Here is a 13,919-nt window from a genome sequence, read left to right on the forward strand (position 1 = left end):
TTGTGAGCTCTGAAATGACTTGGGAGGAAGAAAAAAACATTTACCAGCCTGAGGGTAGTTACAGCTGATTTCTTCTTCTTCTTTTTTTTTTTTTTAATTAATTTATTTATTTAGAATTTTTTTTCACAGTATATATGCATGAATATTTTTTAAAATAATATTATCCCTTGTATTCATTTTTCTAAATTATCCCCCCCTCCTTCCACTCCCTCCCCCCATGGCAGGTAATCCCATACATTTTACGTGTGTTACAATAAAACCTAGATACAATATATGTGTGTGTAAATACCATTTTCTTGATGCACATTAATTATTAGCTTCCGAAGGTATAAGTAACCTGGGTAGATAGACAGTAGTGCTAACAATTTACATTCACTTCCCAGTGTTCCTTCTCTGGGTGTAGTTGTTTCTGTCCATCATTGATCAACTGGAAGTGAGTTGGATCTTCTTTATGTTGAAGATTTCCACTTCCATCAGAATACATCTTCATACAGCATTGAAGTGTACAGAGATCTTCTGGTTCTATTCATTTCACTCAGCATCAGTTGATGTAAGTCTCTCCAAGCCTCTCTGTATTCCTCCTGACAGCTGGTTTCTTAATAAGATTTTCAAATATACAATATCTCTTCTAGAGGCAAAATATCCCAATTTATGCTCCCTAGTGTCCTTCCACTGGCATACTCATAGGGATTGATACCAACAGATAAATTCAATTCAATCAACTCAGGGAACAAATAAATTCTGCCCTCAAAGAGTTTACATTCTACTGGACTGATTCAACTTGGGCAGAAGCAAATAAGCATAAAGGCTATGCAAGATAATTTATGGAGGGAGAGAATCAGAAGATTCCACATAGGAAGCAGTACCTGAGCTGGGCTTTGAAGGAAGTAAGAAATTCTCTGAGATAGATGTGATTCAGAGGGCATTCCCAAAACCAGAGGGAGAATGTGGGAGAGTTGTCCTGAGTGGGCAAATGCTGTCAGGTTCCTTTGGCCATAATATAGAGTATGTATATTAAAGGAAAAGATTTCATCTAGATTATAATTCAATGCAATTTATAGCCATCAGATCATATTCCTTAATTGTATATGGAGTTAAATGGCTACATTTGCATATCAGTTCATTAGAAAAGATATTCATTGAACATCATCTAGATTTTGGTGCTTAGATTGAATTATTTGTGTCAATAAATTGTATCGCATCAAGCAATAGTTATTAGAAAGTCTTAGAGTGTACATAGTGCAAGGTACCACAAGACTCGTTTATTATCTCTCAGAATCTTAAAATAAAAAGGTCCATGAGAGGTCACTAGTTTTTGTCCTAAATTTTGGTTTCCTCAGTTGTAAAATTAAAGAAATGGACTAGGTCTAGTGACCTAAGATTTTTCCGCTCTAAATCATGGGAAACTCTCTAAAGCTTTATAAACTAATTTCTGCTGTACAGTCACTCAAACAAATGTTTACTGTGTTTACCTCTGTGCCAGGGCATCTTGCAAGTTTATTTCCTCAATTTCTTCCCTATGGAAAAGTTCTTCTATCCAGCAAAACACAGAAAAAGGTAAGAAGTGTTTTGTGGCGAGAGGGGAAGAGGAAAATAAAACTGAATGTTAATGGAAATTCGAGAAAACATTTCATCTTTTCATGGGAAACCAAGCCAGTAGCATAGAACTTAGCCCAAGCTTTCTCACACAAGGAAGAGAGAGAGCCAAATCTGAGCCTTGCTTCAAGATGAGGGAGTGGGCGTTGATCTCAATATATCCCTTACTAATCCCCAGCAACATTCCCCCAAATTCAAGACAGGCCAACAGCTGTGGATGTGTAAATCCCTCTAAATGAACCAGTCCTTCCCAAGTGTTTTAGATTCATTCTTTGGGAGTGAGGGGCAATAATTTCCTGGCCACCAGAAAACATGTGGGGCTTTATTTCCAAACTTTCCTGAGGAATGAAAGTGGGGATTTCCCAAAACTTTTGGTCTCCCAAAATCTTGATATACAATGATTGATATGGGATAAGGTATAAAGCATCGAGAAAGCATCTGGACTTAGGGACAATATAACTGTCTGAGAGGGTCTTTGGGAAAGGGATGGTTCCATCAATCTCCAGTCACAACTCATTTCCCCTCTGAAATGCCTTCAAATCCTTCATTAATTCATTTAATAAATATTTGGAAATTTGCTGTAATTAATATTCTTGGTAGACAATGAAAGGCACGGAAAGGAGGTAGGGACTAGATCATAAGAACTGATCCTGTTCCATTCAATCCTATGAATATAGGTATATGCACTGGAAGGTACACACTTGTACCTGCTGTATTCAAACACTATGGATGCAAAATATTTTTTAAAAAGTGATAGCTCTTTTCCTCAGGGTATTTATAATCTAAATAAATTTGACACTAAATGGATAAAGAAAAGGGAATGGTTTATACTAAATGCTATGAGAAATATGTAGAGGGACAGGTTGTTTTCAACTTGGATAATCAAGAAAAGCTTCATGAAGGAGTTAGTGTACTAGCACCTAGATGTTGTAGTAGATAAAGTGTCAGACGCGGAGTCTGACTTCAGACCCTTCCTAGTGAATCACTTAAATCTATTTGCCTCAATTTCCCATTTGTAAAATGAGCTGGAGAAGTGCTATGATTTTGTTTTACGCATTTAAGCATTATTCTTAGATAGCATTCATAAGCTCCATTTGGCTGCCAAAGGGATTGATGACACAAAAAAGGTAAAGAACCTTATACCAAGGTGACCCAGAACATCTGAGCTTGGCCAGATGAAGCTGGATTGAGCTGGTTTCTCCACATTTAGGTAATTCTCTGTTATTTAAGGATTGAATTTAGTCCTTTTGTTGTGGTTTTAACTTTTATTTTCTAAACATTTATTCCATTCCAATGAAATGGGTACAAGTTACAGTAGTTCTTAAAAGGGAAAGCATTTCAATGAATATTAGAAATATTTTAGCAGCTGTGGGGAAGTTAAGCATTTTAAGGATCATTTAAGATCACAATAGAATCAGTTTTACTAATGTGCAAAACCAAAAACAAAATATTAACAAGAACTGACTTTATTGATGCCAAATTCTCAGAAAGGAACCAGTCATTAAAAGGCACCTAGTTATTGGAAGGATATTATTTATTCCTTGGGATAAAAAGAATAAGAAAAAATAGCTGCTAACAGTTGTCATGAAAGGGAAAAAAGTTTGTTATGCACAAGACAATGCAAAGAGTAGAATAGTAAATATTGGAAAAGGTAATTTTTCCTGACATAACTCACTTTTTTATTTAAAAATCTCTAAAACCACCATTGAAGTCTAAGTGAACCTGTAAGATTTATCCAACCTCCTCAGACTGCAAAACATGTATCTCCAAAATTTTTTGATATTTTCCAGTGGGCCTAAAAGTTTTGAGGCAATGATAGATTCTAATATATATATTGATGCACTCAGAAGCAAGTGGAATCATTCTAGAATTACAGAAATTGGCAAATGCGAATGGAATATGGCAATATAATCTTGTTCCATGTTATATGTAATAAAAAGTTGATAAATGTTTTCTAAGATATGGTGATAAATATATTTTAGTAGCCTGAGAATTCTTTTGGATTAAATCCCATTTGAGCTGTAATCTAAGCTATATTTGGACAAATTGATTGTACTTCAAAGATATGCTTAATAAATAATGGAATAAAAATGTAGTTTGATGATAAAAAATTGGGTCAAAATTTTGTGAGCTCTTTGTCAAATCTTGAAAAACAAGTGATTGCAGCAAAGGAGGACATAGCACATTAAAAGTTTTTTGATGACATAAAAAATTGTAAAAATTGTTGTATGTTGATATATTATTTTGTCCTAAGCAATTCATAGGTCTTGAAAGAATGGATAAGTAGGATTCTGAGAGTTAAGAATGAGAGGAAGGGAATTGTTGAAGCAAGGTCCAAGTTATAAGTTTATCTCTACTGAAATATCCTATTTTCAGTTAAAACTCAAAATCTAAAACAGACTCATTTCTCCAATTTCTCCGGTTGTTTTTGATGATATCACCATCATTAAAACCTGATATCATCTTTGACTTCTTTTCTTATGTAATCGCTTACCAAAGCCACTACTGAATTCAAATCTGGCCTTACTAACTGTGTGACCCTGGGCAAGTGACTTAACCCCAAGGGCCTCAAAAAAAATTATAAGAGCTTTCTGGTTTATTTGTTTGTTTGTCTGGTTTATTGGTCTTCTTTGAAAAGTGGAAACAATTGTTTATTGGATTAAATCTAAATGCTTCAGCCCATTATTTAAGACTTTCTCAATTCCCCCAACCTATTCAAATTTAATGATGTGACTGCTTCCCTGTGAACACCCTCTGCTCAAAGTTGGCAATTGTCCAAACGATTATAAACATTTGTATCTGCATACACTTTTGCTCATGTTTCCCTCTCATCTAAAGAGCCTTCTTTCTTCTCTTTTTCATTAATTTAGATCACACCATTCCCTCAATATCTTCCTCAAAAGTCATTTTTTAAATACTTTTTCTCTCCAAAAGGAAGGAAGTTGAGTTAGATGATCTCTTGAGGTCCCTTGAAACACTAGGATCTCTCATTATTCTTCCATAAAAATGATCTTTCTCTGCTCTCAATTGCACCCTAATTCAGAAAGGCACAGTTTAGCACTTTGTCATATCACTGGTATGAATAATGATGATGGTTATGGTGTTCTTAATAATTTACATTTGTATAATGTTTGATAGTCTCAAAGCACTCTCATATATATTATATCATTTGCTCTTCACAATAATCATTTGAAGTGGGTAGGACAATTATTATTTTTTTTATTATAGCTTTTTATTTACAAGACATATGCATGGGTAATTTTTCAGCATTGACCATTGCAAAACCTTTTGTTCCAACTTTTCCCCTCCTTCTCCCCACCCCCTCCCCCAGAAGGCAGGCAGATCAACACATGTTAAATATGTTAAAGTATATGTTAAATACAATATATGTATATATGTCCATACAGTTATTTTGCTGCACAAGAAGAATCAGACTTTGAAATAGTATACATTTAGCCTGTGAAGGAAATCAAAAATGCAGGCAGACAAAAATAGAGGGATTAGGAATCCTATGTAGTGGTTCATAGTTATCTCCCAAAGTTCTTTCGCTGGGTGTAGCTGGTTCAGTTCATTACTGCTCTATTGGAACTGATTTGGTTCATCTCATTGTTGAAGAGGGCCTCGTCCATCAGAATTGATCATCATATAGTATTGTTGTTTCTGTGTACAATGATCTGCTTCTGCTCACTTCATGTAGGCATCAGTTCACATAAGTCTCTCCTGGCCTTTCTGAAATCATCCTGCTGGTCATTCCTTACAGAATAATAATATTCCATAACATTCATATACCACAATTTGTTCAGCCAATCTCCAATTAATGGGCATCCACTTAGTTTCCAGTTTCTGGCCACTACAAAGAGGGCTGCCACAAACATTCTTGCACATACAGGTCCCTTTCCCTTCTTTAAAATCTCTTTGGGACATAAGCTCAGTAGTAACACTGCTGGATCAAAGGGTATTCACAGTTTGATAACTTTTTGAACATAGTTCCAAATTGCTCTCCAGAATGGTTAGATGTATTCACAATCCCACCAACAATGTATCAGTGTCCCAGTTTTCCTACATCCCCTCCAACATTCCGCATTATCTTTCCCTGTCATTTTAGCCAATCTGACAGGTGTATAGTGGTATTTCAGAGTTGTCTTAATTTGCATTTCTCTGATTAATAATGATTTGGAGCATTTTTTCATATGGCTATAATCTCATTCTTTATGCCTAGGTCATGAACCCATTTTGATTTTATCTTGGTGTATGTTGTTAAATGTGGGTCAATGCCTAGTTTCTGCCATATTTAATTTCCAATTTTCCCAGCAGTTTTTGTCAAACAGTGAGATTTTATCCCAAAAGCTGGGGTCTTTGGGTTTGTCAAACCTTAGATTACTAAAGTTATTGACTATTTTGTCCTTTGAACCTTATCTATTCCACTGATCAACTAGTCTATTTTTTACCAATACCAAATGGTTTTGGTAACTGCTGCTTTATAATATAATTTTAGATCTGGGTACAGCTAAGCCACCTTCATTTGATTTTTTTTTCCCATTAATTCCCTTGAGATTCCTGACCTTTTGTTTTTCCATATGAACTTTGTTGTTATTTTTTCTAGGTCATTAAAATAGTTTTTTGGGAGTCTGATTTAGGAGTCTGATTAGCGCTAAATAAATAGATTAGTTTAGGTAGTATTGGCATCTTTATTATATTTTTCCAATTGTTTAGATCTGACTTTATTTCTGTGGAAAGTTTTTTGTAGTTTTGCCCATATAGTTCCTGATTTTCCCTTGGCAGATAGAGTAGGACAATTATTATTAGCCCTGTCTTACATAGGAAATAGGGGCAACTAGATGGTGCAGTAGATAGAATGGTGAGCCCACAGTCAGGAAGACTGATCTTCATGAGTTTAAATATGGTCTCAGACATTTACTATCAGTGTGACCCTGGGCTCTGTTTGCCTCAGTTTCCTCATCCATAAAATGAGCTGGAGAAGGAAATAGCAAGCCACTCCAATATCTAGTTGCACACAACTGGACAACTAAGTATATAAGATAATGGAGGAGCTTCATAGAGTTCTAACCATCCTGAGCTTATCCAAGGTTACACAGTCAGTATGTTGTTGTTTGTTGTATCAGGGAGGTGATGCTATAATATACAAGTGAATGGGATTTAATTTTAGGACATGAATTCAAATCTTCCATTTCAAGTTTTGTCCTCTGTCAATTATACTCCCTCAGTTGGTAAACCCACATGAACCTTGCTTCCCCCACTATAGTGCAATATCCTCAATAGAAATAATGATATATTTTTATTCTTTTGTATTCTACTATTGTACCCAAGGTATTACAGAGTACACTATAAATGCCTAACAAATGCAACCATTCAATTATTTGACTGTAGGGTTTACATTGAAAGGCTTGTATTCCTTTTTAGGAGCACTTGTTCAGTGAGGAACTTTGTTCCCTTTCTTTCCCATCACACGGTTGCACATTCCTGATCTCTCAAATGTCAATGCAGGGGGCAGCTAGGTGGCGCAATGGATAGAGCATCAGCCTTGAATTCAGGAGGACCTGAGTTCAAATCTGGTCTCAGACACTTAACAGTTCCTAGCTGTGTGACCCTGGGCAAGTCACTTAAGCCTAGCCTCAGGGAAAAAATATGTCAATGCATTGAGGGGACATAGTCCACCTAATGGTTGACACAGGGAGCTGTTAAATCTACAGTCTCTTCTCTACCATCTCCTTCCTTTCCTATCAGGAAGACATAGGATCAGAAAAGTTGTTTTGTTGGGTTTTGTATTTCATTTTTAGAGAGGACCAGTGACATCATGGAATGTCTTGACTTGTGTGTGAATTGGATTTAAGTAAAGCAGAGTTGCACAAAGCCATTAGACTTACTCTCCCTTCCAGAATCATTGAAGTCCAGTGGCAAGACAAAAGTCAAGATAATTGGCAATGGCCCAAGGACGCAGTAGATGTGTTTGGTGTCTTTGATGTTTGACCAAACTCTAAGAGCTTCACAGTCCCTATTTTAACCCTATTTTCAAGGCCTTTGGAACAAATTGTTCCAATCTACTCATTCTAGTGGGGTAGATCTTCACATGCTTTGGGTAGACATCTCCCATCAAAGGACATAAAATTTATAGGAATCTTAAACTAATATTCTCATTTTATAGTTAAGAAAACTGCGGCCAATAAGTCATAAAGTTGTTCTTTTTCTTTCTAAAATAAGTTTTTAATGATAGCTTTTATTTTTTTCTACAACACTTACATTTTTCTCTCTTTTCTATTCTCCATGAAAGCAATCATCTCCCCCTTTTCTTGCTCCCTTGAATCATTTCCTTATAATAAAGAAATGTCCTCTACTATGAACCAAAATATATCTCTAATCAGATTGATAAGCATTAGGATAATCCATTTGAATTAGGAAAAGAAAAATCCTACATGTTTTGAAGCAAAATTAAGTGAGAATAACGAGCTAATGCTAATGCTTACTTTTTAAAACTTGAAAGTATTCAGGGTAGCCTTTAAAATCTCCATAAAAGTCTCCTTGACCTTTGATTAAACCTCTTTTTAAATGAAGAATTAAGATCCCAGATAAAGTTTTTAAAACCTCTTTCTTGTTTAATATTATTGTCTTTTTTGTTTTAGTTACTGATCTGCAAAAATAGTTGCAAATATTATTCATTGCAAATGACTAGTGTTTGGCTCCATTATGTGGCCTAGCCCTGGATCCTAACCATCATTTCTAATTACCTTCAATGTTGTTTCTATGGGAAAATGTTTTCCAGGTGCTAAACAATTGACTTACAAGCTTAGATAAGATCAGATGCACTTATGGTGGGGACCTAAATCAACTAACTCAACAAATTAGCTTTTGGAATATAGCCCATTTATAATTTGAGGCTGCTGAATATTGAAGGGTTGTAAATTCAGGTGCATAGTGGGGCTGATGCAGGCCAAAGATGCTATTAATTAGAACATACTGACCACTTATTTGTTTAACTTGACCCTGGGCCATCCTGCAGTTTCTGTACCCTTCAAACCGCCTGGAACAACAATGCATAGTATTAAAATTCTCCCTCTCTGTAATTAACATAGGAAGGATATGCTTATTCTAGTTGTCCAGATTTAGACCCTCTGCTGTTGAGGAGAAGAGGGAGGGTAAAAGACAACATTGACATATTACAAAACCCTAAAGAATGGAGTTGAAAGGAAAAGTATTGCAAAGGGTAAAGATCAAAATCACAGCATTTTGGGTGGTACTTCCCTGCATAAAGTATACTGTACTCTGGGCCCAGTATCTCAGAGATAGAGCAGAGCAATGCATGCACTGCATCTCCTCCATAGGTTTGTAGGGGGTACCCTCGGGGAGGCGGGGTTTGGTGGTATCTCTTTAGAGGGTGTCATAGACTTGATCTCACATTTCCCTATTAGTCACCAATGAGTAGATTATAATTCCATTTAACAACTTAATATTACTTAGCTTTTACAAAGGGATATTTAATTTGATTATAGTAATAATAATAATAAACTGTTAGAGAACTCTTTCCTTTTCCCACCTTGATCTCTGGAGGGACTGGACTTATCCTTAGTTCAATTCCTACATAGAATTAATTCCACCAAGTTCAAGTCCAAATATCTTGTTATTTGTCTTTTGTTTTTGAAGAGGACCAGTGACGTCACAGAATAATGTCTGGACTCCTGTATGAACTGGATTTAAGTGAGGAAGAACTGCACAAAGTCATCAGCTTTTTTTCCAGAGTCATTGAAGTTCAGTGGCAAATCAAAAGCCAGGATGACTGGCAATGACCCAGGATATAGTGGATGACTTTGGTATCTTCAATGTGTGACTGAACTCTAAGCTCTCCACAACACCTGCTTCAACCGCCTTTATGGCCATTGGAACAAATTGTTCTCATCCGCTCATTTGTGTCCAGATATGACATAACTAATGGATGAGTTTTCATCTCATTTACCACTGGGGTGCGTCCCAAAGGTCATTCCTCACTCCTCAAGACATCGATGCTGAGCAGGTTCCAAAGCCTAGACCCTGGGACCAGGACATCTGGAAGTTCTCTCTCCTAATCTTTCAGAGCTCACAAGGTCGCAATCTCCAATCACTTCTTCTAAGATGAAAAAGAATAAATTCAGAAGCAGAGGAATGTTTAATCAAATCAAATGTTAACCTTAGAAAGGAGAAGGCTCAAAGCAACAAAAATGGCCAAAGTCTATCTTCCTGGTGAATTCTGAAGGCACTCCCAGTTCCAACCATGGAGCCAATATAAAAGCCTTTTTCTAACTTTATAGCTAGCAGAACCAATTACAGAATGTCTCTCTGGATTTTTTTCCAGGCACATCTATTACTTATCATCACAACTCTTCCAGAAACTGAGTATCCAGGTTTCTCAAGATGGGAAGACATAATGGAGGCACTTTTCCAGTATATGGCTTTAAAATTCTCCAAAATAAGAAGCATACAGAGATGTATATAATCAGCCCTTCCCATGGAAACAAACAAACAGAATCACCTTGGTTCCCCATCCCTAGCTGCCCAGAGTCTTTAGGGAAAAGGGATCTGCAAAAGACTAAAGTTAGATCCGAAGAAGGTTCTCCAAGGATTCATTGTTTCATTTTGTAGCACATCTCCATGGCACTGGAGCTTCAAAGATGAGTCCTTTGCTAATCTCTCTAAGGGGGACAATAAGTTCATATGCTGAAAAGACTTATTTTTTTGTCAGAGATGCTTATTAGATTAGATATACTTTAACATAGAGGAACAGAATTTTTGCATTTGAAAGTATTTTGTTCCCCAGAAGTGGAGTGAGTCGGTTGGATGATGATAATGATTATGTTTGGTATTGATCTTTATCACCATCATTGATTTTTTTTCTCATCAATATAATACACATCAACAAATACGAACATTTCAGTGTTTTTGTTGTTGTTCAATCATTTTGGTTATTTTTATCTGACTCTTTGTGATGCCATTTGGGCTTTTGTTGTTGTTTATTGTTTTGGTAAAGATACTGAATTAGTTTGCCATTTCCTTCTCCAGCTTGTTTTACAGATGAGGAAACTGAGGCAAAAAGGATTAAGATTGGAGTGACTGGTTATTTCCTTTTTCCAGCTCATTTTACTGACAAGGAACTGAGGCAAATGGGATCACACAACTAGTAAGTGTCTGAGGCTGGATTTGAACTCATGAAGATGAATCTTTCTGAGTCTAGGCCAGCATGCTATCCATGTACCAGTATTCAAAGAACAACAACAAAAAAAGACATTGTGAATTGAGGTTATGTTTAGCTTGGTTTGTTATTTTATACTAAATTTAAGCTTGTCTTAAAAAGAATGTATAGAATGCTGGGATAAAATTTTAAAAAGAATGGATAGAGTCAGGACAACTCAGGTTCCTACGTTCAAGTCTGGCCTCAGATATTTAATAGTTGTGTGATCCTGGGGGAGTCACTTCACCCTGTCTGCTTCAGTTTTTTCATCTATAAAATGAGCTCTGTGTGTGTGTGTGTGTGTGTGTGTGTGTGTGTGTGTGTGTGTGTGTGTGTGTGTAGTCAAACAAATTGACACACTGGTCATGTTTGAAAATGTCTATCTCATTCTGTACATCTCTAGTCTGTCACTTCTCTTCCAAGAGATGGGTAGCAAGCATGAATTTCTAAGCAATTTGTAGATAACAAATGAGTCCTTGTACTGTCCCGTGGGACAGTCCAGTTACATCATCACTGGATTATGGAGGAGAAATGGAGCACTCTAAAGGCTTACATAGCTATTGGTAATACCATGAGTCACAATTTAACTGAAGTTATGACAAGTTGGGGGCAGGGTTGCATTAGGCCAAATTTAGAGAGAGGTGAGCAAGTATAATAGAAAAATACATTGGATTTAAGATTCAGAAAACAAGTATTCAAATCCCAGCTCATCTACTATTCAATCAATCTTGAGAAAGTTATCTTATCCCTAAGAGTCTTCAGCTTCTTCATCTGTAAACTGGATATAACAATTACTACTTAACTCACAGGGTGAGGAAAGCAGTTTGCAAATTGTAAAGTGATAAACAAACTGGAATTATTTCTGAGAAGCTTTGTAGTACAGGTAGGAAACATGCTGAATTTGGAGTTAGAGAACATTTACTACTTTTGTAACCTTGGAAAGTACCGTAATTTCTCTTGGCCTCAGTTTCCTAAACTGTAAAATGAGTATTTTAAATAGACGACCTGCCTGAGGCATTTTTAAAACTCCTACTTTCAGATCCATATTCAATTAGGAATATGGGGATGATATTTCTCAGTTATTAGAGGTGTTTAATAGTCTCCCAGAGAGAGAACTTTTCTTGGGACTCCTAATCCAGAAAAGTAAACAAGATTCTATTAAAGCCAGAATTCATAGTACAGGGTAACCAAATCTCAGGATTAGATAAATATCAGAAGGTGATGGTAACCACAGTCCAGGGTCAGGATTATTTATACGGAGTACAGAGAAGAGCAACAGTCATTGGTAAAGTAATAGTATGCAACTCCTTCAACAATACAGTATTTTGTTATGGCAGCCATACATTAATCATATCTCCTGTTTTGTTACTCTGGGATTGAACAGTTACATAAAAAGAAACATAATATGCTTGCATGTGTGTGTGTATGTATGTATGTATGTATGTTTGGAGATCATAAGTGGTATTTCAAGTGTGAAAAAAGGGTGCATTTCTTCAAAGAAGTTCGAGACTGTGACTATGGAATATTGAATATAATGTCAGAGTTTTTTGGTTAATTTTGTTGAACTGTTTTTCTATTCTTATCTTTTGTTATAAGGGTTTACTCTTTGGAAGGGAGAGAAGGAAGAGACATATTGGGAAATGTAGATGATGTGAAAACAAAAATGTCAATAAAATTTAATTTAAAAAGAATGAGGGAAATTATTTTTTTTCTAATTTATTTGTTTCTAATTTATTCTAATTTTATTAAAGAATCCCTCTGCCTGCATTGAGATTTTTTTGTATATTGTTCCCCCCAAAACTGGGATCTGAAGAATAGGTCAAGAAGTATTATGCTCAATATTTAACTAAACTATGAAACTGTACTATATAGGAACCTTATAAAGTACACATGCATTGATAGATTTTGCTCATTGACTTTGTTTTGTTTTGTTTTTTCTTTTTTAATCTTTGTTACAAAAATAGGGAAGTAGAGAGAGGCATGTTTGGAAATTAATGTGATGTAAAAGCAAAATTAGCAATAGAAATTAAAGAGAAATCAGGTAAATGAACACCCAAAGCATCATTCCAGTAAGTTAAACAGCTATGATCCCTGCTACCAATGTATTCATTGCAATGTTTAGAGAGTCATGGCAAAAGAGCATAAAGATATTAAACTAGGAATCTAAAGACATAGTTCCCACTATATATTTTGTAAGAAATAAATAAATAGCAGTGTGTAGGGCAAAGACATTGATATAGTGAATTCTCAGATGAGAAAATTCCCTTTAACAGTGCAGGTTACAACCTTCTTTACAATTTATAGTCTCAGATACTTAATCTTATTGTTTGTCCTTTATTTCTGAAGAGGAACAATGACATCATGGGGTTATGTCTTGACTTGTGAATTAATTGGATTTAAGATAGAGATAGAGTTGCACAAAGTCACTGACTCTTAGACAATCATCCAAGTCCAGTGGCAAGACAAAGTCTTGATTGGATGACTCCAGTTTGACCATGCATTCAGTGGAATGAAGAAAGAAGGAGGAAGAAGGAAGGAAGGAAGGAAAAGAAAGAAAGAAAGAAAGAAAGAAAGAAAGAAAGAAAGAAAGAAAGAAAGAAAGAAAGAAAGAAAGAAAGAAAGAAAGAAAGAAAGAAAGAAAGAAAGAAAGAAAGAAAGAAAGAAAGAAAGAAAGAAAGAAAGAAAGAAAGAAAGAAAGAAAGAAAGAAAGAAAGAAAGAAAGAAAGAAAGAAAGAAAGAAAGAAAGAAAAAGAAAATCAAGGGTAGTCTGGCATACTCTGTTCTTGGCTAACTTTTTTTTTTTTTTTTTTTTTTTTGTGGTTCACTAGTCATTCCTTAATAATATGTTCCAGGATTTTGCCAAGGATGGCTTATTTTTCACTAAGGCTAACAGGTTCTGCTCTTCTCAGTTTTAAGGAACATGTGCAAAGTAAATACCAGAAGAATATTGATGGAAAATACTTCCAAAGTAAAAAAAAAACAAACCACTGACTTGAAACATACCCCTCCCTCCTCCTTCCTTGCATGTCTCTACCAGGAAACTAGAGGACATTTCAGAAAGCTTTGTGGATTCCCCTCAATGCAGCAGCTAGACATAGAAGATATCAAA

At 35.7% G+C, this 13,919-nt stretch overlaps 1 long non-coding RNA gene across 1 annotated transcript in view; it reads left to right on the forward strand.

The window, feature by feature from the left end:
* Positions 1–12,568, forward strand: part of LOC141551228 (uncharacterized) — a 60,541-nt gene extending 47,973 nt beyond the window's left edge. Inside the window, exons 3-4 of the long non-coding RNA XR_012484805.1 lie at positions 1,484–1,557; positions 9,253–12,568. This is a non-coding gene — a long non-coding RNA (uncharacterized LOC141551228). The remainder of the gene's footprint in view (positions 1–1,483; positions 1,558–9,252) is intronic.
* The last annotated feature ends 1,351 nt before the right edge of the window (positions 12,569–13,919 follow it).

This window comes from Sminthopsis crassicaudata, chromosome 1 (genome assembly GCF_048593235.1).
Source record: "Sminthopsis crassicaudata isolate SCR6 chromosome 1, ASM4859323v1, whole genome shotgun sequence".
NCBI lineage: Eukaryota > Metazoa > Chordata > Mammalia > Dasyuromorphia > Dasyuridae > Sminthopsis > Sminthopsis crassicaudata.